Raw genomic sequence first — 26,323 nt, forward strand, 5'->3', positions numbered from 1 at the left:
ATGCCTGACTCTATGTTTTTAGTAGTTTAAATGCTTTTTAGTTTAATTTCATGACTTTTGTAGTTAAATTAGTGTTTAGGGTGGAGCACAATAGGTGCTCCTTTTTTCATTATTTATTTGTGGTTTGTGTGATCATAGGTTAACATAGTCAAGCTGAGGCAAGACTGCAGTGGACTAACAACATTCAACACAAACTGACATCATGAAATGAATGTTGGACAAAGGGAATGTAATAGAAGAATATGATGGTTCTTGAGGAAAGCGTGGAAGGAAATATTAAAATAGAGGGAAAGCTTGGTGGTACAGAAAAAGATGATAAAGCCCATTCAAATGCAAAGTTGGTAGTGGAGGAGCTAGAAGGAAAAACGGGTACATATGTACCCTGCTATGGTCAGACAGCGCCACTTACACCTATTGTGGATCCTACCACACTCCACCTTGTCTCCCACTTTTTTCTCCTATTGTATGAGTTTCTTGCCTGCTACACATCTCTTGGATGTTTTGGCGCAATTTCATGTGGGCTTGATGTGATTTCAAAAGCAAAATCCTAAGATCCAATGTGAATCAGCAACCCAGAACCCTAGCATATATATAGAGAGTAAACCTGAAGACAAGGAGGTTTCGCTGCTTTAAGAGAAATTAATTACAAAGAGTTTTGTGTGCTTAGAGAGTGAAGTGTGAAAGAGTTTCTTTCCTCATCCATTATGGTGTTCATTGACGAGTATTGATGCGCTGAAGATGTCTCCTAAAGATTATCTATCCCAAGGAGCCCTTCAAGTCTTATCTTAGGTTTATATATTTTGTTATTCATTTGTTTTCGAGCACCTACAACGTGCCCAAAATAACTAGAACGGTCTGATCTCTATCTTACTTGACGGCTTCCATCATTCGTCTAAGAGATACTTAATCCATCACCTTTGACTGGTAACCACCATTGGATAAGGGATCACAACTTACTCGAAACTCGTTCTTACATGGTATCCTCTAATTAAACCCTCCTAAAAATACCTCTTAGATTTCTGTTTGGGACAAACCTTACCAAGTTTCTTATTTTTTCTATAAACGGGAAAATTCGACCACAAACTCTTATGCTTCAACTTGATCAAGTTCAACAACTAAAATGCATGACAAGCTACAAGACCTCAATGTCTTTTGGTGCACGTGGCTAGCTTCTCAAGACTTAGTGTCTTTTGGTGCACGTGGCTAGCTTCTCAAGCCTTAGTTCTCATAACCACTTATTCTATAGTGCCTACAACTTAGTTGAAGGAACACTTGCGCACAAGGCCTTTAGAATGATTTAAAATTGATTCTCCAAGTATTATCTTTTTTTAATCAAGATACATGGACATACACATGGATTTTATTATTAAATAAGAGTGTACTATAGTTGTGGAAGCTTAGGCATCTCATAGCCCTTAACATTAGCTTTCCAATGCCTTCGATCGCGCCACAATCCGAGTTGTGAAACTCAAGTTATGGTCGAAACAATAAAGTGTCCTTTTCAGTCAAGGGAAATCGACTTACTAACTTGGTAAATCGATTTACCACTGAAACAGAATAAAAAAACATGATTTTCTCAAAGGGAAATTGATTTACATAATAGGTAAATCGATTTACCACTGAACCAAAAGCTAAAAACATGATTTTCACAAAGAGAAATCGATTTACATCATAGGTAAATCGATATACGATGAACCAGAAGCAAAAATACATGTTTTCTTGCATAAAAACCAATCCAACAAATCTACTCACATTCTAAGTTCTTCTTAACAATGCATAGACATTGATACCAGTAGCTTCATGAAATTAGCATGCCAACCATCATACACATAACAACAAACATAATCATGCAATCTAAGAGCAATTATTCACAACCTTAAATCCCATCATGCATTTTCCCACACTATTTCTACCCAAGTTTCTAATTAGGAACCCACCTGACTTATGAGCTCCGACTATGCTTTCGTGCGCTTGTGCCACTCCAAAACCCCTCGAACCCGTATGCATGTTTTGGCACAGATCAGCATCAGACCTCCAACTTCAAAGGAAATTTCTAACCTCATCATAGACCTCCAACACAATAAATTAGTATGCAAATGAAGGGAATTTCATTTAGATTCCTGAAGCAACTGGAAAACTCATCGAAACAAAACAATGAAGTCGCTATCGAACATCTATTTATCCTACAATAAGGAATGGAAAATATCGAAGAAAACCAAATAATAGCACAGGTCTCAGAGAACGGGTAAGGGTGTCTGTTACGTGAGGGGAAGGTATTAGCATCCCTCACGTCTGTGGTACACCACAGGATCCATTCTTGCTAGTTTTCTAATCTAAGGGTGTGTGTGTGTGTATCATGCTATGTGTAAAGGGAAACATGCAATGGAAGATATACAAATAAGAGGAAACATGCAATGGAAGGAATAAGCAAATAAGAAAGAAAGTCGAACGAAAATAAGAAAACAAAAAGTTTGCTCGATAGGGCGTTCGTACCCTGTGCCTACGTACCTCCAATGTGCAATGGAGAAATCAGAGCGCCGTAGTTCGGCTCAAAAATTTCTGTTTCTATCTCGATTCGCGTCTCCTAGAAAAACAGAACCGAGCACCCTAAGGGAGCATGCAAACAAGGAGCGTCACAAAGATCCTAGCAAACATGGCATGTGAACATGCATCGCAAAGATATCATACAAACAGGAATCGCAGATAGAAAGACAAACATGTAACAGGCATACACGAATGTGAGTGTATGAACAAGCATCACAAGTGATAACGCGAACATGCATCGCAAACAACATGTAACAGGCATACATGTGCAAGTGTGTGAACAAGCATCACAAAGATATCACACGAACAAGCATCGCAGATAAGAAGATAGTGAACAAGCATCACAAACATATGGCATACAATCGAGCTCCGCTCGAGAAACAAACAAACTACTGAAGTAGTAATCAATGCAAATGCAACACACAAACGAGCTCAGCTCGTAAAGCAAGCAAACTACCGAAGTAGTGACCTGGGAACTAGGGAGACGTTCTAGCTAACGGGGAAAGTCCTCCGAAGCCACCGTCCACGGGGAAAGTCCTCCGGGACGGTTGAACAAGAAAATAACGGGAAATAAACGGGAAATAAACGTTCTAGATAACGGGGAAAGTCCTCCGAAGCTCCCATCCACGGGAAAAGTCCTCCGAGACGGGTGAACAAGACAATAACTGGAAATAAACGTTCTAGCTAACGGGGAAAGTCCTCTGAAGCTCCCATCCACGGGGAAAGTCCTCCGAGACGGGTGAACAAGACAATAACTGGAAATGAACGTTCTAGCTAACGGGGAAAGTCCTCCGAAGCTACCGTCCACGGGGAAAGTCCTCCGAGACGGTTGAACAAACGAATAACTGGAAATAGACTGAAAACAGTAAACAAACAAAAACAGAGCCTCTTTCGAGGGCTTGGCCAGATGAATGCCTAGGTCCTACTTCTCATGGCAAATATGATGTTGCATGCCTACCCTACTTCTCATGGCAAGATATGGTACTAGAATAAGTAAAAGGGAAGGAACAGTACCGTACGGATAGCAAGTCCGCAATGAGCTAGCAAGCGTAAGCAGAGAAATCCGGGAATATCGCGTAGCAACGAAACTGCGAAGAGGAGTTTGAATCGGAGTTGGAAACCGGAAGGAGGAGATGGAAGTTTGGAGGATTTCTTTTACTACGTGTTCTTCGTCATCTTTCTCATGTTCTTGAACTTTTTCTATTTTTTGGTATTTTGATTTTAGAGAGAAATGAGAGAGAATTGGTTTTTTGTTTGTGTAGAGAGAGAATTGAAATTGATGAATGAATGAAAATTGGGACAAAAATGAATATATAGTGTAAACGTGAATTGCCCGAAATACCCTCAACGTGTCCCTTTTTAGCTCATTTTTGAGGAAATATTATTTGACGCGAAATTCGGAGATGAGACCAATTCCACTGCGAAGATGACCAAATTTGTGACTCGTAGCCGCGAGAATCGTCTCAATCCGACAAACGGTGAGGAAATTATGCGCGTTTGAATGACGAGAAATGTCGATCTACTTGGCGCGACTGTGCAGAATTTTGCGCGTACCGCTCAAAGAACGCGATTAAACTCAATCTTCGGCTCGAAATCCGAAAGAGCACGTGTGGCGAAGAATCGAAGATAACGAAATTTTCGAGAGAATGCCGCTGGAATGGACCTCATATGATAAAATTCGAAGAAGTTATGAATTTTCAAACTTGTCGCGACATACCCGAAAACACATTTTTTTACCGAAAGGTAGCGACGCTCTTCAAAATTCTGGGCGTTTTCAGTGCGTAATTGGTCAAAGGTCCAAACATATGAAATGTCGGGAATAGTAACACGGAGCTACAGTTAAAATCTCGAGGTAATCGGACAAGCGGATTGTGAGATATGAATTTTTTATGTCCGAAAACCTGCGGTTCAGCACCATTTTTCACTGTAACAACTCAGGTAATTTGCAAATTTGAGGACTTTCTTCATAGAATACATTGTCGAACCCAACAAGCGAAATGAAGTAGACCTCAAGACAGAACTTTTGACATAGGTATCGCTTCAAGACGGTCATCCAACCAGAAGATGTGAATTTTTGAATATCCACAAGACAGTGGAGCGGGGAGCCCAAAGTTTCAGAAACAATTAATTCTCACCACTTTCCTTGAGGAATTAGCTTTTGACCTGAACACGAAAGATGCAGAGAACAACAAAATAGTCCTGGCAACGCGGGAATCAATCTCATAGCACCTTCCAAAAAAGACTTGTGAATTTTCTCATATTTTTACTGTATAAACCACATTTAACGCTGTATCTCCTTAAAACCATGAAAACTCTTTATTATTTTTCTTCCCTTTTTGAATGACGAAATAAACGTCTTGGATAACTTATAGCTCGAATAAAGAGGGCAAATTTTGGGGTGCAACAGCTGCCCCTATTCAAACTTCTTGAACCTGACGAGTGAGAAACGAAAGTTTCGAACCGTTAAGGTGGAAGGAGGTGGAATACCAGAATGAACTCGAAAATTTGCGCTCTTGAACAATAGAAGATTCCATCTTGCATGAAGAAGGAATGTACCACCCCGCAGATGAGGAGAAAAAACTTCAATTGACCTGGATAATTAAATAAGCTCCAACTTGTGATAAGAAGGAACAGGCACCCACAGGCAGGGGAAACACTTCAAATGATCTGGTTATCAAGAGAAGGAACATCTCGACTGATCTGAGTATCAGACGTAGCAGATGTCTCCGAACTTGCATCAGGATAGATGTCTTAAGTCGATCTGCGAATCGAGGGAGATACATCGGTTGATTCAGACATCAACGGGTAATAGGTATCTCTGATCTAGGAATCATGATCTGGGAATCTGGGCACACATCTCTTCTGATGTAATTAAATCATCAGGTAGATATTCCTACTAATCTGGGAATTAGTGGCTAGCTCCTTCGTAAGACCACGGGGATCCGGAGGCGGCTCCTTCAACTGAACTGGAAATCAGGATAGGAACAATATATCTTCCGAACTGTGTACGCCGGGGAAAGAATGCCTTTAAACTGATCTGGACATGATGCCAGAAAATAAGTAGGACAATCTTCATCTGAAAGACAAAGTCGATCAGGTAGACATCTCCATCTGATCTAATGATATCAGTGGCTTGCTCCTTCAGAAGATCTTGGGAGATCCGGAGGCGGTTCCTTCAACTAATCTGAATCTGAATATTAGGATAGGAACAAATATCTCTTCCGAACTGTGTACGCCGGGTAAAGAAAGCGTCTTCAACTGATGGTAAGGCATCAGGACTGGGCAAACGAGTTTCTTCTTCTGAACGAACTAAACCGTCAGGGAGTAGATATTTCCAACTGATCTGATGTATCAGAGGGCTTGCTCCTTCGAAAGAACTATAGAGATTCGGAGGCGGTTCCTTCAACTGAACTGGAAATCAGGATAGGAACAAATATCTTCCTACGATCTGGGGACATCGGGAATAGGAATGTCTTTGAACTGATCTGAGCTGCGTCAGAAAATAAGTAGAACAAACCTCTTCTGATTCAAAACATCAGGATAAGCGCCTGTAATGACTAGGCGAATATTGCTCTCTAGGGAGCATTTGAATCTGGATAACTTTCCTGCAGAAAGAAACAGATATGATATGATTTATGCATGATGCATGCATGAATGTTTGTGGAATAACTTTCCTAAGAAGGAAGACGCTATACGCTTTGAGAATGCAATGCGAATGATGCATGATTCGAACGTTGCTTAGGGAAACAACGGATGAGCACTGAATTGCTGAAGAAGTCCTGGAGAGATTATGGAACTCTGCGGGGAGGACAAGATGAGTAACCAGGAGTCACAAACTACGAGCTGGCAAAGATGGATCAGAAATCTGTTGGAGACGATCAAATCTGGATGCAAGCTCTAGCTGGGGAATAAATCTTGCTTGGGGATAAGAACATCCCAATTAACTGCTTGGGGAATACCCTGGAAACTTCATTGGAGAAGCAAATTCTCGACATACCGGGGATGAGGAGATAAGAGCAAGTCATGGAGATAACTCTGATGGGGAGTGACCAACTTGCTTGTGCAGGACGCATTCCGCTGGGGAAATCCTTGACGGAAACAGATTATGCTGAGGATGCATGTGAATCTCTGCTGAGGAAATACTCAGTGGGGAATATGAACACTTCTGCATAGCGATCCACTGAGGAGATAAAAGATCCGCTGGGGATAAGGAACTTGGCATAGGAACCTCTTGTTAAGACAACTCCAATGGGGGAATAAGATGACTCTCTCGGGGAAAACAGGTCCATCTGTTGGGGAGAGAAACACTCTACTGGGGAGAATGAGGAACTCCGGCAAGGAACCTCATTAAGAGCTTGTTGGGGAATCAGATATCATTCAATCCTGATCCAACTGGGGAGAAAGCATTCCACTGGGGAATGAGGCTTCCGAAGCACGAAGCTCGTTGAAATGTGCTTTGCTGAGGAGATGAGAATCTTGGAACAAAGAAAAATCTCATCCAGATATACTCAGTTGGGGAACAAGAATCTCTCCTTAGGATGCGCTCAGCTGGGGAATGAAAATCTCTCATTAGGATATACACACCAACGCGTAAACATGTCGTACTCGAGAAGATGTACCTGCGAGATAAACACATGAAAATGCCCCAGGATATAGCATGGTATCTTAGCCAGCCATCCTAGTTACACAAAACTTCGAAGTACATTAAAAGGCTTTATCATTTCTAATCATGTATTGTAAAAGCGATGCAGTTTTCATATGCAAAGTTTAACACAAACTCAGGACGTTTTATGCGAACAAAACAGTAAAAGAAAGCAGCTATTTAAGGTAAAAAAATCTTTATTAATTGAAAACAGAATGCTCGTAAAAGAGCGAACACGTTTCAGAAGTAGTTCCTAGTAAGAGGTAACCACACATTTTTTTTGAATAGAAGAGAAATGGCAATGTGAAACGGACATCCATTGGTTTCGATCCCGCTATCACTTTTATAACCTCGACATTCTCATCTCCTTGCTTTGGAAGACCGTACTCATTAGGATTGATCACTGCCCGATCTGATAACGTCACCGAACTTGTGGACCCGATGGGGTTTGGTAAGTGCTTTAGGGATTTGAGCTGCCAGGTGCCAACTCAAGAACACAGAGTCTTGCTTATCCCTCGGTCGGGAGCCCTAAACGAAGTGATTGGAATTTGTGACTGCTTTAGGGATTTGAGCCGCCAGGTGCGAACTCAAGAACACGGAGTCTTGCTTATCCCTCGGTCGGGAGCCCTAAGCATGTATGAAGAGCGATTGCCAAGGTGGAATGCGGGATGCAGTCGTTCGCTTTTGTCCCCTTTTTGCCTAAGTCGCCCTTTCGGGTTTTCAACTTAGCGGGTATATTTGTTTCTTTTTCATTCTTTTGCCTGATTCATTTTCTTTTCTTTTTTCTTTCCTTTTTTTTTTGATCAGGTCTATGCGAAGTATTTTTTGACTACATCTGCGTTCACAGGGTGCGGAAAGTTCTCGCCGTCCATCGTTGCAAGCATCATGGCACCGCCAGAGAATACTTTCTGCACAACAAAGGGGCCTTCATACGTCGGAGTCCACTTGCCTCGAGGATCACCCTGAGGAAGAATAATTCTTTTGAGTACCAGGTCGCCTGGTTTGTAGCTTTGGGGTCGCACCCGCTTGTCAAAAGCTTATCTCATCTTCTTTTGGTATACCTGACCATGTCCAATAGCCGCTAAGCGCTTCTCATCAATGAGGTTTAACTGATCCATCTGATTCTATACCCATTCTTACTCGTCAAGCTCGACGTCTTTCATAACCCTCATGGAAGGAATCTCAACTTCAACAGGCAATACTGCTTCCATGCCGTAGACAAGTGAGAAAGGAGTTGCCCCAGTCGATGTACGCATAGAGGTGCGACAGCCATGCAAGGCAAAAGGTAACATCTCGTGCCAATCTCGGTAAGTCACTACCATCTTCTGCACAATCTTCTTGATATTCTTATTAGCCGCTTCAACAGCGCCATTCATCTTCGGACGATACGAAGAAGAATTGTGGTGCTTGATCTTGAAGGACTCACAAAGCTCCTTCATCATCTTGTTATTGAGATTCGATCCATTATCAGTAATGATCTTCTCAGGAATCCCATAACGACAGATTATGTTGTGCTTGATAAAGCGGGTAATCACTTGCTTGGTGACATTCGCATAAGATGCGGCTTCAACCCATTTGGTGAAGTAATCGATGGCAACCAAAATGAAGCGATGTCCATTAGAAGCAGTAGGCTTAATTTCTTCAATCATGTCAATGCCCCACATTGCGAAAGGCCACGGAGAATTCAAGACATTCAAAGGCACAGGCGGCATGTGCACTTTGTCAGCATAGATCTGGCACTTGTGACAAATTCTGACATGGTTATGACAATCGGTTTCCATAGTGGACCAATAGTAACCAGCCCTCAAGATCTTCTTAGCCATCGTATGCCCACTAGAATGGGTACCAAACTCACCTTCGTGCATTTCCTCTATGATTTTCGAAGCTTCTTCTTTCACGGCGCATCGGAGTAACACACCATCATGATGCCTCTTGTACAAAACCCCACCGTTAAGGTAAAACTTAGCTGCAAACCTTTTCAGAAACTTCTTATCAGTCACCGACGCTTCGGGAGGATACTCTTGAGTTTCGAGGAACTTTTTGATATCATGATACCAGGGATTACCATCCAATTCAACATCAGCCTCAAAGCAAAATGCGGGTTCGTCCAACCTATTGATGGTGATGTTAGGCGCTTCATTGGCCCATTTCACTTTGAACATGGAAGCCAAAGTAGCGAGAGCATCAGCAAGATTGTTCTCTTCTCTAGAAATATGCTCGAATGTGATCTTATCAAAGTATGGAATGAGTCTCATCACATGCTCCCTGTATGGAATCAGATTTTGATGGCGAGTTTCCCAATCTCCATTGATCTGGCTTTTGACAAGATTGGAATCCCCATAAACCTTCAAGTACTTGATTCGCAAATCGATCGCAGCTTCGATACCATAGATGCAGGCTTCATACTCAACCATATTATTAGTGCAATCAAAACAGATTCTGGCTGTAAACGGAATATGAAAGCCTGAAGGAGAAGTAATCACGGCTCCCACACCATTCCAGAGTGCATTAGAGGCACCATCGAACACGAGCATCCATCGCGATCCTGGTTCGGGTCCTTCCTCTGGTCCGGGAATGTTACAATCTCTGATGTACAAGACATCCTCATCGGGGAATTCAAACTTCACCGGTTCATAATCTTCGACAGGCTGATGCGCAAGATAATCTGCCAACACACTACCTTTGATGGCCTTCTGAGTAGTATATTGGATATCATATTCAGTCAAAATCATTTGCCACCTGGCTACTCTTCCGGAAAGAGCGGGCTTCTCAAAAAAATACTTAATAGGATCCATCTTGGAAATCAATAAGGTGGTGTAAACCAACATATACTGCCTCAACCGGCGAGCAGCCCACACCAAAGCACAACAAGTTTTCTCGAGCAGTGAGTATCGGGATTCATAGTCGGTAAACTTTTTGCTAAGGTAGTATATTGCATGCTCTTTTCGGCCAGACTCGTCATGTTGACCCAACACACATCCCATTGAGTTTTCAAGCATTGTGAGGTACATAATCAAAGGCCTTCCTGGAACTGGAGGCATTAGTATCGGAGGCTCTTGCAGATACTCTTTCACTTTTTCAAATGCTCTTTGACAATCATTATTCCACCTGACCGTCTGATCTTTCCTTAGCAATTTGAATATTGGTTCACAAGTGGCCGTATGATGAGAGATGAATCTAGCAATGTAGTTCAATCTCCCTAAGAAACCACGGACCTCTTTTTCTGCTCTCGGCTCAGGCATCTCTTGTATAGCTTTTATTTTTGCAGGATCGACCTCAATACCTTTTCCACTAACAACAAAACCCAATAACTTTCCAGATCGCACCCCAAAAGTGCACTTATTTGGGTTCAACCTCAGTCTGAATTCCCGAAGCCTTTCAAACAACTTCTGCAAGTGAACCAAATGTTCTTCTTCAGTATGAGATTTTGCAATCATGTCGTCAACATACACTTCAATCTCTTTATGGATCATATCATGAAAAAGAGTCACCATGGCGCGTTGATACGTTTCCCCTGCGTTTTACAACCCAAAAGGCATCACTTTGTAGCAGAAAGTTCCCCACGGCGTGATAAATGTTGTTTTCTCCATGTCTTCTGGTGCCATCTTGATCTGATTGTAACCAGAGAAGCCATCCATAAAGGAAAACACTTTGAAAGGAGCAGTATTATCCACCAACACATCAATGTGGGGAAGAGGGAAATCATCCTTCGGACTCGCCCTATTCAAATCTTTGTAATCAACACACATCCTGACCTTTCCATCCTTCTTAGGTACAGGAACAATATTCGCCACCCACGGCGGGTAATTCACCACTTTCAAGAAGCCAGCATCAAACTGTTTCTCCACCTCTTTCTTAATCTTCTCAGACATATCTGGGCAAGTCCTTCGAAGCTTCTGCTTGACAGGAGGGCTATCTTCCTTGAGAGGTAGACGGTGTACCACAATATCTGTATCGAGACCAGGCATATCCTCATAGGACCAAGCAAATATATCCGCATACTCTTTCAACATGGCAATAAGCCTCTGCTTCACACTATTCTCAAGCGCAGCCCCTATCTTGACTTCTCGGACTTGCTCTTTAGTGCCAACATTTATCATCTCGATTACCTCCTGATGCGGCTGAATCGCTTTCTTTTCTTGTTTCAATAATCTGGACAATTCATCGGGGAGATCACAATCTTCATAAGCTTCCTCCTCGGCTTGGTAGAACGGATTGTCAAAATCATAACAAGCAATAGCGGAACTGTTACCAATGGAATCCGTGGTGGTGGAACATCTGCATAATTGATGTTTTTATTTTAGTTTTATTTTTATTAAGCTATATGCAAGTGGGTGCAAAAGGAAACATTGCCATTTAAAGAAAAACATTTAAAAGAAAGACAAGGAACAAAACATTTGAATGCAAAAACGTCCTTTTATTTCATGAATACTTTGAAAATGCGAACTGCATGGCCCTACAAATGATTCACTACACCTTGGGCAGAGCGTAGGAATGATTGCATGATAAGAAAAGTAAAAACAAGAAAATTACTCCTGAGCCTGTGTGACTTGAATAAAATCTTCAGTTGTCCAGTTATTAAGCTTTGTTCCAGGAATACTTGGACGAATCCAGCTATCAAAGTCACAATCACTATCCACCTCTTCACCATTGACAATGGTGTTAACCTGACCGTCTTGAATGATACCACCACTCAAAAACTTGATCGGGCTGAGGATACTAATCTTGGGCGATGCATTCTGCTTTCCTGGATTGAAACCAAGACCATTCTTGTCAAACTTGGGACGTACATCAATTACTTGCCCCCAACCTTCCATTTTTCCATTCTCAACAACAACCTGCGCATCTCTCAGGGAAGACATAACCGTTTCTGGCTTTGTTATCTCATAAAGAGGAGTTCTCACGGCATTTACCGCCTCAAACGCTTGGAACGGCGTCTCATGTATTTCACCTTCGATCTCTACATATCGGAAAGAGGACAAGTGACTCACGATATAATCTTCTTCACCATAAACCGTCACCACTTTACCATCAACCGGATACTTCAACTTCTGATGAAGAGTGGATGTCACAGCACCAACCTTGTGAATCCACGGTCGTCCCAACAGACAGCAGTAAGCGGGTTGAATATCCATCACATAAAAGGTTGTGGTAAAGATCTGAGGAACCACTTGGATTGGTAGATCTACCTCTTCGAAGACCCTGCCATTACGAGTAATTCTACCAGTACCGGCAAAATTATCAGTGTTTGCAACTGCGACTTCCACAGACTTCCCTTTGGATGGCTCGCCCTCCTCCTTCGTGCCATAGTAATACACGTCTGAACCATAATGCCAAGGGATGGCCTTCTCACTCTCATATGGAATAGGCCCTGGCACGGTAATCATCAACGCCACTGGTTGCTCCTCATATGAAATACTGACAGGTATCTGAATAGGCACTTGGATACATATTGGAACAACTGGATCATAAGGAATTAAGATCACAGACACTTCACCATCCTTACTCTTCGCACCTCTCAACCTTCGATAGAATTGAAGAGGACCCTCATCAATCAACTTTTGTACCATACTTTTCAAATCAGCACAACCTTCGGGCTGACTCTTGCAATTCTCACAATCCACACCACAGCCCGGGAAGATGCCGCTATTAACCAGATGTTGCTTCACAAACACAAGAGGAAATGTCAAACAGCTCACATCAGATACAACACTTATTTCTTCATCCTCAATGGCATTCACATCCGAACTTCCGTGAGTAGGCATCGGATTATTGATAATATTGGGTGTAGGAGTGAATTGGATTATCTTTTGATCCAACAAGTCTTGTACTTTGTTCTTCAACGCAATACACCTCTCTGTATCATGTCCAGCGGCACCCGAGTGGAAAGCACATCGTGCATTTGCATTGTAATTCGGAGATTGTGTGTCTGGAGCATTCGGAGCATCTCTCAAAGTAATCTTCTCAATCTTGAGCAAATGTTGCAACACCTGAGCATAGGTCATAGGAATTGGATCAATCTTTCGGTGAGGCCTGGTCCTGGGAGGATAGCGATCATTATTGGAACGCTGTCCCTGCTAATGTTGTTGTTGTTGCGGCACTAGGATCATGACAGCATTAACCTGTGAATTATTTCTCCCTTGGCCATTTCTTCCGTACACGGCATCCGCATTTCCTTCCCTCCTCCTGGCATAACCCTCAGCAGGCTTCTTGCCACTAGCAGTATTAGAAGAGGCTCCCAACTGAATTTTCCCCATTTTGAGGCCCATCTCAACACGCTCGCCATATCTCACCATTTCAGAAAAGTTGGCGGAAGCACTACAAGCCAAGTAGTAGTGTCCAGACAAAGTACTTGTGAACATGTCGATCATCTCACGCTCAGTCATAGGTGGTTGAACTCTTGCCGCTAGCTCGTGCCATTTCTGAGCGTATTCCTTGAAGGAGTCTTTAGGACCTTGAACCAACCTCTGAAGTTGAGTTCGATTCGGCGCCATGTCCACGTTGTACTGATAGTGCTTGATGAAAGCTTCCACAAGATCTCTCCAAGAATGGATGTGAGATCGCTCAAGTTGAACATACCACTCCAAGGATGCCCCAGCAAGACTATCCTGGAAGAAATGCATCAGAAATCCTTCCTCTTCGGAATACACAGACATTTTCCGGTAATATGCTTTGACATGTGTCATTGGGAAGGTCGCCCCACTATACTTGTCAAAGGTCGGAACCTTAAACTTTAGCGGAATCCTCACGCCTGGAACCAGACCCAGATCATTGATATCCATACCCAACACCCCTTTGCCTTCAATAGCCCTCAAACATTCCTCAATTAGCTGAATCTTACCACCATCGTCCTGCACACCTTCAGCACTGTGCCTCGACAGTTGATCCACATTCTCGAAATCAAAGTCTTGATTTCCCCGATTCGGATGACTTCTTCCTCCAAGAAGACGAGACGGAGGCGGCGGCGGAAACCCCTGATGCTGGTTGAAAGGATTATAAGGCACATGGGCAGGTTGCATGAACTCGTTCTCATCGTGGTTGTTCTCAATCCGTCCGGATACATCATCATACAATCCATATTGTCCTCTATCATTCTCAGTTCTCCTAGAATTCTCGACGAGAACTCTCAAATCCTTTTGACCTCTGGTGACGTTAGCCAACGCCTTCATAAATTGAGTCATCTGCCTGTTCATCTGTTCCATCAGCTGAGCTCGCATTTCAGCCATCTGTTCCTGTATCTGTTCCATTTGTCGCCTCTGATTGCCTCGAGTACCATAACTGTGTGAAGAAGCAATTGCTGTTGAACAAAAGCCTAATCAGTTACCAAGAAAACATCTGGAATACCTATTATGCATGCATGATAATGTATGAAGTGCATGAATATGAATGCAAGCGACATGTTTAATATTTCCAAGTGTTCAACACATTGATTCGTAATTTCCAGCAAAATGTAAGACCAAGCAATAGATTCCGCACAAGAACAAACATATCATATAATCATCAAAGTACAGCATACAAGAAGTTCATTACAAATTTTTAAACAAAGATCCAACCCAATAATCGACCCCATCAACAAGCCTGATGGTGATCAATAACAAAACAAACAGAAAAAAAACATCAAACACTACTCCCGAACATCACTGATCTGGCTTCTGAGTGAGCCCTCGAATGATCTCGTCTTTCTCTTGAAGTTGATCTCTTAGAGTCTGATTCTCTTTCAGCACTTTGTCTAAACGGGCTTGACTTCCTTGGAGGTGACATTGTAGTCTCTTTCTCTGTGTGTATCCTTCATCGATTCTTTCATCACTGCGTTGAAGCACTTACGCTAAACTCGATATTTCCGCCTCGTGCTGGATTTGCAACTCCTCTTTGGAAACCGCCATTTCGTCAAGTTCCTGTTGTTTCTCTAAATACCTGGCTTCAGCTTCTTCTAACGCCTTCTTTAATTCAGCAACCTCATCAACAACAGTGTTACCAACGCGTTGTCTCTTTTGTGCCTTGGCCTTCCTGCCAGAACCTTCACTGATCATCCTCAATTTACGACTCAAGTCTTTCTTCTCTTGATTGACGTCAAACAACTTCATACTCAAATCCAAGTTCTCTTTACGAAGTTGTTCATTGGCATCCGTTGTCTTTAGAAACCTTCCCACCGACATATCAACAGGAAAATCAGGACCATGCGTGTACAAAGGGTCCTCAAAAGGGAAAGGCATCCCATTGTCTTTTGCTCTCTTCTCCACCCACTCCGTATAATCAGGATGAGCAATGCAATCTCTCTTCCCCAAATCCGCTTTGATTCTCACTCTGACATTAAACCATGCTCTGACAGCTCTCAGCAATTCAGTGGTGTCTTGCGATACATCATAGTACAAGGATTCTTTCACAAACCTGTCTTCGGGAGGACTAACCAGAGCAAAACCCAACTGACGCACAGCGAGACGTGGGTTATAATTAATACCACCTCTAACTCCTATGAGAGGAACATTATCAAATTCCCCACACTCAGACACCATCTCGTCATCTTTCCAATCTAACTTCGGAGTATACCAGCGAATGTCCTTAGCCCTTAATCCCATCAATCTTTCCGCCCAGGTCAAGGAATCTCGAGTAGCTACGAAAGCTCCTTTGCAAGGCATATGACTATTAAACCACAAGTATAACAATGGAATGCAACAGTTCATAACACCTCCTTTTCCCTTATGGTTTCTAGAATGCACTGAATGATACACGTCCCCCAAGAGAGTAGGAACTGGGTTTCCTGTCATGAAGATACGGATGGCATTTATGTCCACAAATTTAGGTATGTTGGGAAACAAGACTATCCCAAAGACACATAAGGCCAATAAAGCATTGAACCCCCTCCACGCTCCCTTGTCAGCAACATCATGAGCTTCCTTCAACAAACACTCCAAGGAGAAACCAGAACGGTTAACCTTAGATTCAAAATTAGCTTTCACCCATGACTAGCTCAAATAAAGAGCAGACGCCAATTGATCAGACAACGGAACCTCCATAGTATTGTAGAACGGAACCTGACGCTTGACTGGAACTCCCATCAGATATGAGTATTCCTCTAAGGTAGGCAACAACTGGAAGTCCACAAAAGTGAAGCAACGTAAAGAAGGCTCGTAAAACTGCAAGAGTGTGTGAATTCCCCTTTCCTGGTATTCTGTCAGAGGAGAGTCCAGAATATCCAGTATCTTCCCATACTTTTCTCAAAGTCAACTTTGTTTGCATGCCGAGACCTCTCAGCTAAAGCTGGCAATGCCCCCAAGGAAATCTTCACGAATTTGTATCCAACATTGCGACTCTTGTGCGGACTCATCTTGGGTAAACCTTTGCTCGAAATTAGAATCAATAGGATGGACACTTGGAAATAATAAACATGAATGTTAAAATGATGCAAAAGACAAAAAAACATGTTATGCATATCATATATCTGGACAATGCTGCACTGATTTGCCAGTACCGACATGAAAGTATCAGGATCAAAGGTTTAACACTGCAACAGAACACCAAGAACCAAATAACCACTGAAAAAACCACTCTTGTTGTACCATGTTTGAATAGAACCCAAAAGTAACAGGATCAAAGTTCCGCTGTCGCTTCAGAATACCAAAACATTGAGCCTAATGAGAACAGACCAAATAAAGGTCCGACTTCAAATCTGAACCAACGACATATCACACACAATGAGAACAGACCAAATAAAGGTCTGACCTCAAGTCTGAAGAAGCAAATGGTATGTAGGAGCCAAGGTTTCCTGTCCCATTCCAAATCTCACAGGTAGGAATCCTAAACACACACAGGATGTCCCTAATGGTCGCCAGGAATTTCGAACAAACAATGAGAGTGCCTGCCTACGGCAATAAGCATGCCGGACAGAGATCGCCTCACCGAGTTCTCTCCTGGTTGTGGTATGGTATGCTAACTCTACGTGCCAAGCGCCACGAGAGCCAACATAACTATCCACGCTAATCTAAGTGTATACTTGGTCTGGGTAATGGACCTTTTACCTCACAATAACATCCCGCCCGCCAAGAAAAACAACCAGCCAGCACAGCAGTATATCCAGAATATGGGAAGCGGTAAACACATAGATGCAAATGCATGCAAACAATATATACAAATGATGCCAGAAGTAAACACACAAACACCCATAGAAAAGAAAGCGGTAAACACATAGATGCAAATGCATGCAAGCAGTATATACAATGATGCTAGCAGTAAACACACAAACAACCACAGAAAGGAAATCAAGCAAGAACTAGGAACGACACTCGGATAGTCCCCAGTGAAGTCGCCAGCTGAAGCAACTGGAAAACTCATCGAAACAAATACAATGAAGTCTCCATCGAACATCTATTTATCCTACAATAAGGAATGGAAAATATCGAAGAAAACCAAATAATAGCACAGGTCTCAGAGAACGGGTAAGGGTGTCTGTTACGTGAGGGGAAGGTATTAGCACCCCTCACGTCTGTGGTACTCCACAGGATCCATTCTTGCTAGTTTTCTAATCTAAGGGTGTGTTTGTGTGTATCATGCTATGTGTAAAGGGAAACATGCAATGGAAGATATACAAATAAGAGGAAACATGCAATGGAAGGAATCAGCAAATAAGAAAGAAAGTCGAACGGAAATAAGAAAACAAAAAGTTCGCTCGATAGGGCGTTCGTACCCTGTGCCTACGTACCTCTAATGTGCAATGGAGAAATCAGAGCGCCGTAGTTCGGCTCAAAAATTTCTGTTTCTATCTCGATTCGCGTCTCCTAGAAAAACGGAACCGAGCACCCTAAGGGAGCATGCAAACAAGGAGCGTCACAAAGATCCTAGCAAACATGGCATGTGAACAGGCATCGCAAAGATATCATACGAACAGGAATCGCAGATAGAAAGACAAACATGTAACAGGCATACACGAATGTGAGTGTGTGAACAAGCATCACAAGTGATAACGCGAACAGGCATCGCAAACAACATGTAACAGGCATACATGTGCAAGTGTGTGAACAAGCATCACAAAGATATCACACGAACAAGCATCGCAGATAAGAAGATAGTGAACAAGCATCACAAACATATGGCATACAATCGAGCTCCGCTCGAGAAACAAACAAACTACCAAAGTAGTAATCAATGCAAATGCAACACACAAACGAGCTCAGCTCGTAAAGCAAGCAAACTATCGAAGTAGTGACCTGGGAACTAGGGAGACGTTCTAGCTAACGGGGAAAGTCCTTCGAAGCCACCGTCCACGGGGAAAGTCCTCCGGGACGGTTGAACAAGAAAATAACGGGAAATAAACGTTCTAGCTAACGGGGAAAGTCCTCCGAAGCTCCCATCCACGGGAAAAGTCCTCCGAGACGGGTGAACAAGACAATAACTGGAAATAAACGTTCTAGCTAACGGGAAAAGTCCTCCGAAGCTCCCATCCACGGGGAAAGTCCTCCGAGACGGGTGAACAAGACAATAACTGGAAATGAACGTTCTAGCTAACGGGGAAAGTCCTCCGAAGCTACCGTCCACGGGGAAAGTCCTCCGAGACGGTTGAACAAACGAATAACTAGAAATAGACTGAAAACAGTAAACAAACAAAAACAGAGCCTCTTTCGAGGGCTTGGCCAGATGAATGCCTAGGTCCTACTTCTCATGGCAAATATGATGCTGCATGCCTACCCTACTTCTCATGGCAAGATATGGTACTCGAATAAGTAAAAGGGAAGGAACAGTACCGTACGGATAGCAAGTCCGCAATGAGCTAGCAAGCGTAAGCAGAGAAATCTGGGAATATCGCGTAGCAACGAAAGTCAGAAGAGGAGTTTGAATCGGAGTTGGAAACCGGAAGGAGGAGATCGCACGATTGGAAGAGACGAAGGAGACGCGTCCGCGTTTTCGCAGTGGCTGCCGGTCGGAGAAAGTGGTGTGTTCGGTGATGGTGGTGACTCGCGCTACTGCCGGCGTCGGAAAGGAGTGATCGGAAAAGAATGTGGAAGTTTGGAGGATTTTTTTTACTACGTGTTCTTCATCATCTTTCTCATGTTCTTGAACTTTTTCTATTTTTTGGTATTTTAATTTTAGAGAGAAATGAGAGAGAATTGGTTTTTTGTTTGTGTAGAGAGAGAATTGAAATTGATGAATGAATGAAAATTGGGACAAAAATGAATATATAGTGTAAATGTGAATTGCCCGAAATACCCTCAACGTGTCCCTTTTTAGCTCATTTTCGAGGAAATATTATTTGACGCGAAATTCGGAGATGAGACCAATTCCACTGCGAAGATGACCAAATTTGTGACTCGTAGCCGCGAGAATCGTCTCAATCCGACAAACGGTGAGGAAATTATGCGCGTTTGAATGACGAGAAATGTCGATCTACCTGGCGCGACTGTGCAGAATTTTGCGCGTACCGCTCAAAGAACGCGATTAAACTCAATCTTCGGCTCGAAATCCGAAAGAGCACGTGTGACGAAGAATCGAAGATAACGAAATTTTCGAGAGAATTCCGCTGGAATGGACCTCATACGATAAAATTCGAAGAAGTTGTGAATTTTCAAACTTGTCGCGACATACCCGAAAACACATTTTTTTACCGAAAGGTAGCGACGCTCTTCAAAATTCTGGGCGTTTTCAGTGCGTAATTGGTCGAAGGTCCAAACATATGAAATGTCGGGAATAGTAACACGGAGCTACAGTTAAAATCTCGAGGGAATCGGACAACCGGATTGTGAGATATGAATTTTTTATGTCTGAAAACCTGCGGTTCAGCACCATTTTTCACTGTAACAACTCAGGTAATTTGCAAATTTGAGGACCTTCTTCATAGAATACATTGTCGAACCCAACAAGAGAAATGAAGTAGACCTCAAGACAGAACTTTTGACATAGGTCTCGCTTCAAGACGGTCATCCAACCAGGAGATGTGAATTTTTTAATATCCACAAGACAGTGGAGCGGGGAGCCCAAAGTTTCAGAAACAATTAATTCTCACCACTTTCCTTGAGGAATTAGATTTTGACCTGAACACAAAAGATGCAGAGAACAACAAAATAGTCCCGGCAACGCGGGAATCAATCTCATAGCACCTTCCAAAAAATACTTGTGAATTTTCTCATATTTTTACTATATAAACCACATTTCACGCTGTATCTCCTTAAAACCATGAAAACTCTTTATTATTTTTCTTCCCTTTTTGAATGACGAAATAAACATCATGGATAACTTATAGCTCGAATAAAGAGGGCAAATTTTGGGGTGCAACAATTCCAAAAAATCAATAATCGCATCGATACGAGTTACAGAGAGAAAGTAATCAACTATTTAGAGGAGGTTTGTCAAGGAATCCGAATTCTGCACCATTCTTCAATTTCTTTGAACACCCATTCATGCTTCTTGGTTCTCAAATCCTAACCCTCTTGATATGAATATGAATATGGATTGAAGAGGATGATGATGATCTTAACCTTTCTTATTGTCTTCCTTACCAAGAATTGGTTCAACCTATTACATGCATCCATGGAGATGAATAGGATGGTGATCAGAATTGAGTTGAGTTATCTCTCTTCCTCTCCACCCATTCCATGTTTCCCTTCTCACTATTTCTCTCATTCTTTTCTCAAAATTATGGTTTTCTTCCTTCTTAAAATTCTAAGAGAAAAAGTGCACACAACTAGTAAAAGATATTCTTAAGGGAAAAGACTCATTTTCCCTCTAACTATGTAACATTTACAAAGTTGCCATTTGGTTCAATTCTAACCATTTCCTTCAATATCTACTAATATTTTCTCAAATTTCATTAGGTTAAAACATTAGAGATACTTCCTTAGCCTTTTATACCCATGCTTAGAGAATTTGGGGTATTACAATCATCTTCCTTTGAGGATGAAGATTGTCTTCTAAATTCGTGACATTTTTTTCGGAATGCTTTACACCATTTCTTTTTATGTACCTATTGTACCTTTTCTCAAACAACCCCATTTCTTCATTATCCAAATCTTCATAGTCACTAGTATCACTATCATTTTTCTCAATTGTTGAGGAGCTCAAACTAGAAGCCTTTAGAGTGATAGACTTTTTTTCTACCTCTTCATCCTTGCCTTTCTCTTTCTTTAGCTTCTTCTCATGTTTTTTCTCATGTTTCTCTAAGCAAGTGAGTTTTTGCTCGTGTTCTTCAAGCTTACCAAACATTGTAGTTAGGTCTAGTGTTGTAAGATCATTAGCTTCCTTGATTGTGGGGACCTTTGGTTGCCAATCCCTAGTAAGACACCTAAAAACTTAATTAGTAGAAATTTCATTGGAAACCGGTTTATCAAGTGTATTTAAATGATTTATGAGATGATTGAACCTCTTTTGCATTTCGGCAATGGTTTCACCATGCTTCATGCGAAAGAGTTGAAAATATTGAATTAGTATATTAATTCTAGCTAGTTTGACTTCATTAGTTCCTTCGTGAGTAACTTGCAATGCGTCGCACATGGATTTAGAGGTTTCACAATGGGAAACAAGATAAAATTCATCAACACCAAGAGCGGATATGATAATATTTTATGCTTTTCAATCATGACCCAACTTTTTCTTATCATTGACATCCCATTATGCTTCTGATTTAGGTGTGACAACACCATTATCATCGGTCATGGTAATTTGAGCTAGACCATTTATAATGGTGTCTCACACCCCCCTTATCATATGAATTGATATTAATACGCATACAAGCTTACCAATAACCATAGTTTTCATCGGTGAAAATAGGAGCTCTATGGTATGCCCCTTTGGATTCGGTAACCCTTATTTAATAAGCGTTTTTGAAGGACAAAATTTATCGGAGCTCGTGAAACCACTTATTAGACGAAGGAAACTTATCTAGAGAGTGGTGAATAGATCCCTAAGTTAAAATGACCTTTTAAAACTGCTTTTGAAAATAGAAAAATTATGGCAAGAAGAAGATTTGGTTTAGATCAAATAAGTCGTCTAAATTGAATCGATTATTGAAAAATTAGAAATGCGCACAACCTTATGGAATGTATAACAATGATAAAAAAATCAATATAACTTTTAACAATCAAGGGAAAATCACTACAAATCGATCACTCAATCAATGTATTTAATAATTTGTTAATGAAAATTTAAATGAGATAGAGAGAGAAAACACAATGAGTTGTTTAGGTAGTTCACCGATCGTCCTTGCTATAGCTACGTTTGTCCCCAATTCCAATGTGAAATTGAGATATCAATCTTAATATGCAAAAAAAAATTTAGAAGAAAAATGCAGCAATCCAACCCTACAAACGCTATATTTGATGTTGATCCTTGCACTTCTATTCCTTTGATCTGAGTTTGATCAAGTCATCCAACAATATCAATTGATTCACCAATTTTCATTACTCCTTTGAAACAAACCATCATTCTTAAAAGCTTTCACTCAGTCGAATCCAAATTGGAAATTATTGTAACCCAAGATTACCATTTGATTCACCGTCTCACGCTACTCCTTTGCAAGAACCTCTCATTCTTTAACATTTTCACTTGATCGAATCTAAATTTCACAACTCTTATAGAAACCCCCAAATCAACACCTTGATCTTGGAGGAAAAACCCTCCTAGTTTTTTCGATAAAACCCCAAAGATTCTCAACCCAATACAACAGTTACACCAACCTAAATTGGACGTTATCAACCTAGTCTAGATGACACCCAAGCAAAAAATGATTATGTCTTGTTTGCTTGTGTGTATGTATATATAGAAGGTTGAAGATGAATATCCATCATTGTATGTGTTTATAGGTTCATCAAATAAAAAATGATGCATGTGTGAAGTATTTATAAGTGGGCAAGTTAGAGGCAAAAGAGAAACCTAGAAGTTTGAAAAAATATGCAATTTTTCATAAAAACTATAGCATGTGTCGATGTGTATAAGTCACATGTCAAAAAATATTAATGCATGTCGACCTGTTTAAGGTCATGTGTCAACACATTCATTACAGAAGCTACATGGTTTAAAACTGCAGCACATGTGTCAACCTGAAAATCATATATTTTCGACACATAGAAGTAATTTTTTCAGCATGTGTCGACTTGAAAGGCTGCTATGTGTCGACACGTAGAAACATAAGCTACATGCTTTATTATTGAAGCACACGTGTCGACCTATACAATGTAGGTGTCGACACATAAACATGTGTTTTGAGCAAGTTTAATTTTTCATGCATGAAACTAACTTTTAATACCACGAAACTGATTTTTGATGCATGATAGATTTTCCACACATGTTCTAAGTGAATTCTAAGTTCCCTAATGCAAGGGTGCACATAATGACTCAGAGATGCCATCCAATATCAAAAAAGCTAAAGTTTTTCTAATTTTTACATCATGCAAAATATCTAACGGGAAAGTGCACTCACATGGATTAGGGTAAAATCTATTTTACGAGTGCTTTTATTGTAAAATATGAACATTCTATCCCTCGGTTATAAACTGCAATAGTTGGGATTCGAAGCGTGTCTTGATTTGCTTACCCCTCGGTTTTATTAAAAACCGAAGGAATAAGTATTTTTTATTTTAATAAAAAAATAAAGCATAGCGCATCTTGTCATAATACCTCGATTTTTCTTTGGCAGGGGAGAAAGCTTTGTCATGAAATATATTATTTGTAGTAGTGATGATCTTACAATGAATGGTTTTGGACCTTCACAAATCCTATAAGTCTTTTATAAAAGGAGTAGAAAACGTCAAATCAAGGTACACACTCTTTTTAAAACCTAAAATATTCTTTTTGCCTCGTTTTGTTATTGACTTAGACGTTTGATTATTTTCTGCAACCCTCAAACTTAACGTCGAAGAAAGCCTAGAGCTCACCATACCCAGATAACTAGATCTATTACTAGTTTCTTCAGGTCCACATAGGATTAAAAATCATGCTCCAAAATGGAAAAGAAAGGAAATTTGAGTAAAAATTGAAGCTTTTGTAAGCTAACTTATTTATTTGTATGAGCATAATGATCATTCTTATTTGACATGTCGTAGAGATATGGGAGATTATGAAATTAATCTGTCAAGTTGTCTGTAACAATCAATTACTACATTCGTCTCAAATTATAAGACGTTTTATACGAATTTAGAAATATAATAATTATTTTTTGGGAAAATGAAATGATGTATGACTTTACAAAAATGTCTTTCAATAATTATATTGGAAAACAAAATTAAAAGAATAGAAAGAAGAAAGAGAAATAAATAATATAGGGTGTATTAGATCAAAAGTCATTAATGATGTATTGAAATTGTAAAGTGAATTATAATTTGAGACAAATATTTTTAACAAAATAACTTATAATTTGAGACGAAGAGAGTATAAGAGATCATGCATAATCATAATGTTTCCTAAACTATAATGGTTATTGAACAAACAATACTCCCTCTTCAAAATAAGTGACGTTTAAGGATTTTGCACACAAATTAATAAATATAATTATAATGTCATGAGACATTGCATTTTTACTATATTAATCTTATAAATATGTTGAAAATAATATATAAAATAATAATTAAAAGAAATAATTGAAAAAATTACAATTATTACTATATTAAAAGTAAAAATGATATTATTTTGAAACAAATTTTATTTGTTAAAATATAGTCATAATAACATAATAACAACTGCTTCTATTTCTGACTTTGCTTTGCTTTGAGAACGTTCAGTTTTGCATACATGTCTAATGAAAAATGTTAGATTTAAACAACCTTTAACAATTAATATTGTAGAATTGCATTTTTAAACTAACAAAAACATAATACACTTCCTAAATAAATAAATAATAGTATTGGTGATAAAATAAACGCGTTTATCATTTGAATATACAATTCATATATATGTGCCAGCGAATGTGTAGTATCGTGTCCGCATCATATCTATGGATAAGTTTATTTATATTTTACGTTTTTAATACAAAAGAAAAACTTTTGCGTGTTTCTCTACTGATAACTAAAACTATTTATTGCAAGCACAAACACCTAAGAATTTCTCTAGTGGTAGTTTAAAAATGCAATCCGTGTGTCAGAAACAAATACTAAAATAAAAATGGGAGCAATATCCAAGGTCAACCTATGAATGATTAGGAGTGTGTGTGGTTAATTTACAAATCCACGTGTAGTATCTACCTTAAATTCTTCAAGCTTAGTTAACTTGCATTGGATATATTCATTAAACTTGATTTGCCAACTAAATAGTTAATTTTGTTTTTTTATGAATAATCAATTTTTGAAAAAAAAAACGCAAATAACTATGTTTCAAAAATATTTACACAACTAATCAGATTTCAGAAACGATCAAAATCTATGCGCCAACTCATATGGCACATTAAAGTGTTGTCGCCACTTCATATGGCGCATGAGTTTTAATATTACACGTGGCGCCATCTCATTTGGCGCATGCATTTGAAAAAGTAAAACATGCGCCAAATGAAGTGGCGCATAGGTGTATTTCTTTTTTTTAAATAATAAAAATAATTAAGAATAAAAGGAGGAAATTGATAATATTAATTACAAGTTATGATTACATGGTTGGAAAAATAATACAGCAAGATTTAATTTTCAGGTCTCCGTCCTCTCCTAGTATTCTGCTGTCTGGATCTGGATCGCAGGATTTAATACTTTTGAAACATAGTTATTTGTCGGGGCCCTCTCCTAGTATTCTTCTATGAGCCTCCTGTTGTGGTTGGGTCGAGGTCCCCGACAAATCAATGCGATCTGGATCCATCAAATCCAAGAGGTCAGTATGCATCATAGAAGAATCTCTGCTTTCGAAAAGTCGGCTACCCATGTTTTCAAAGTTTGGTCGAGATGGTGGTGGGGGTTTGTTCTGCATGGGTGGTCGGTAGCATTAGTCTTTTGAATAATTTTGGCAAAATGGAAATTGATCTTTTGGGGTATGGTAGTCATGTGTGTGTTGGGTATGTTGAGTGTATTAATTGGGTTGGATGCTACGGCGAATGGATGGTTGCGTATAAGTTGGGTTGGTTGGCGAATATTATTGATATTTGCCTAGTTCGGGGCATAGGTAAGAGGTGGATGGACCCACATGAAGTTGTTGATTGTATGGTATATATTCTTGGTTTTGAGTTTGGGTATGTGGCATTTGTTC

Source organism: Vicia villosa, unplaced genomic scaffold (assembly GCF_029867415.1).
Source record: "Vicia villosa cultivar HV-30 ecotype Madison, WI unplaced genomic scaffold, Vvil1.0 ctg.001982F_1_1, whole genome shotgun sequence".
NCBI lineage: Eukaryota > Viridiplantae > Streptophyta > Magnoliopsida > Fabales > Fabaceae > Vicia > Vicia villosa.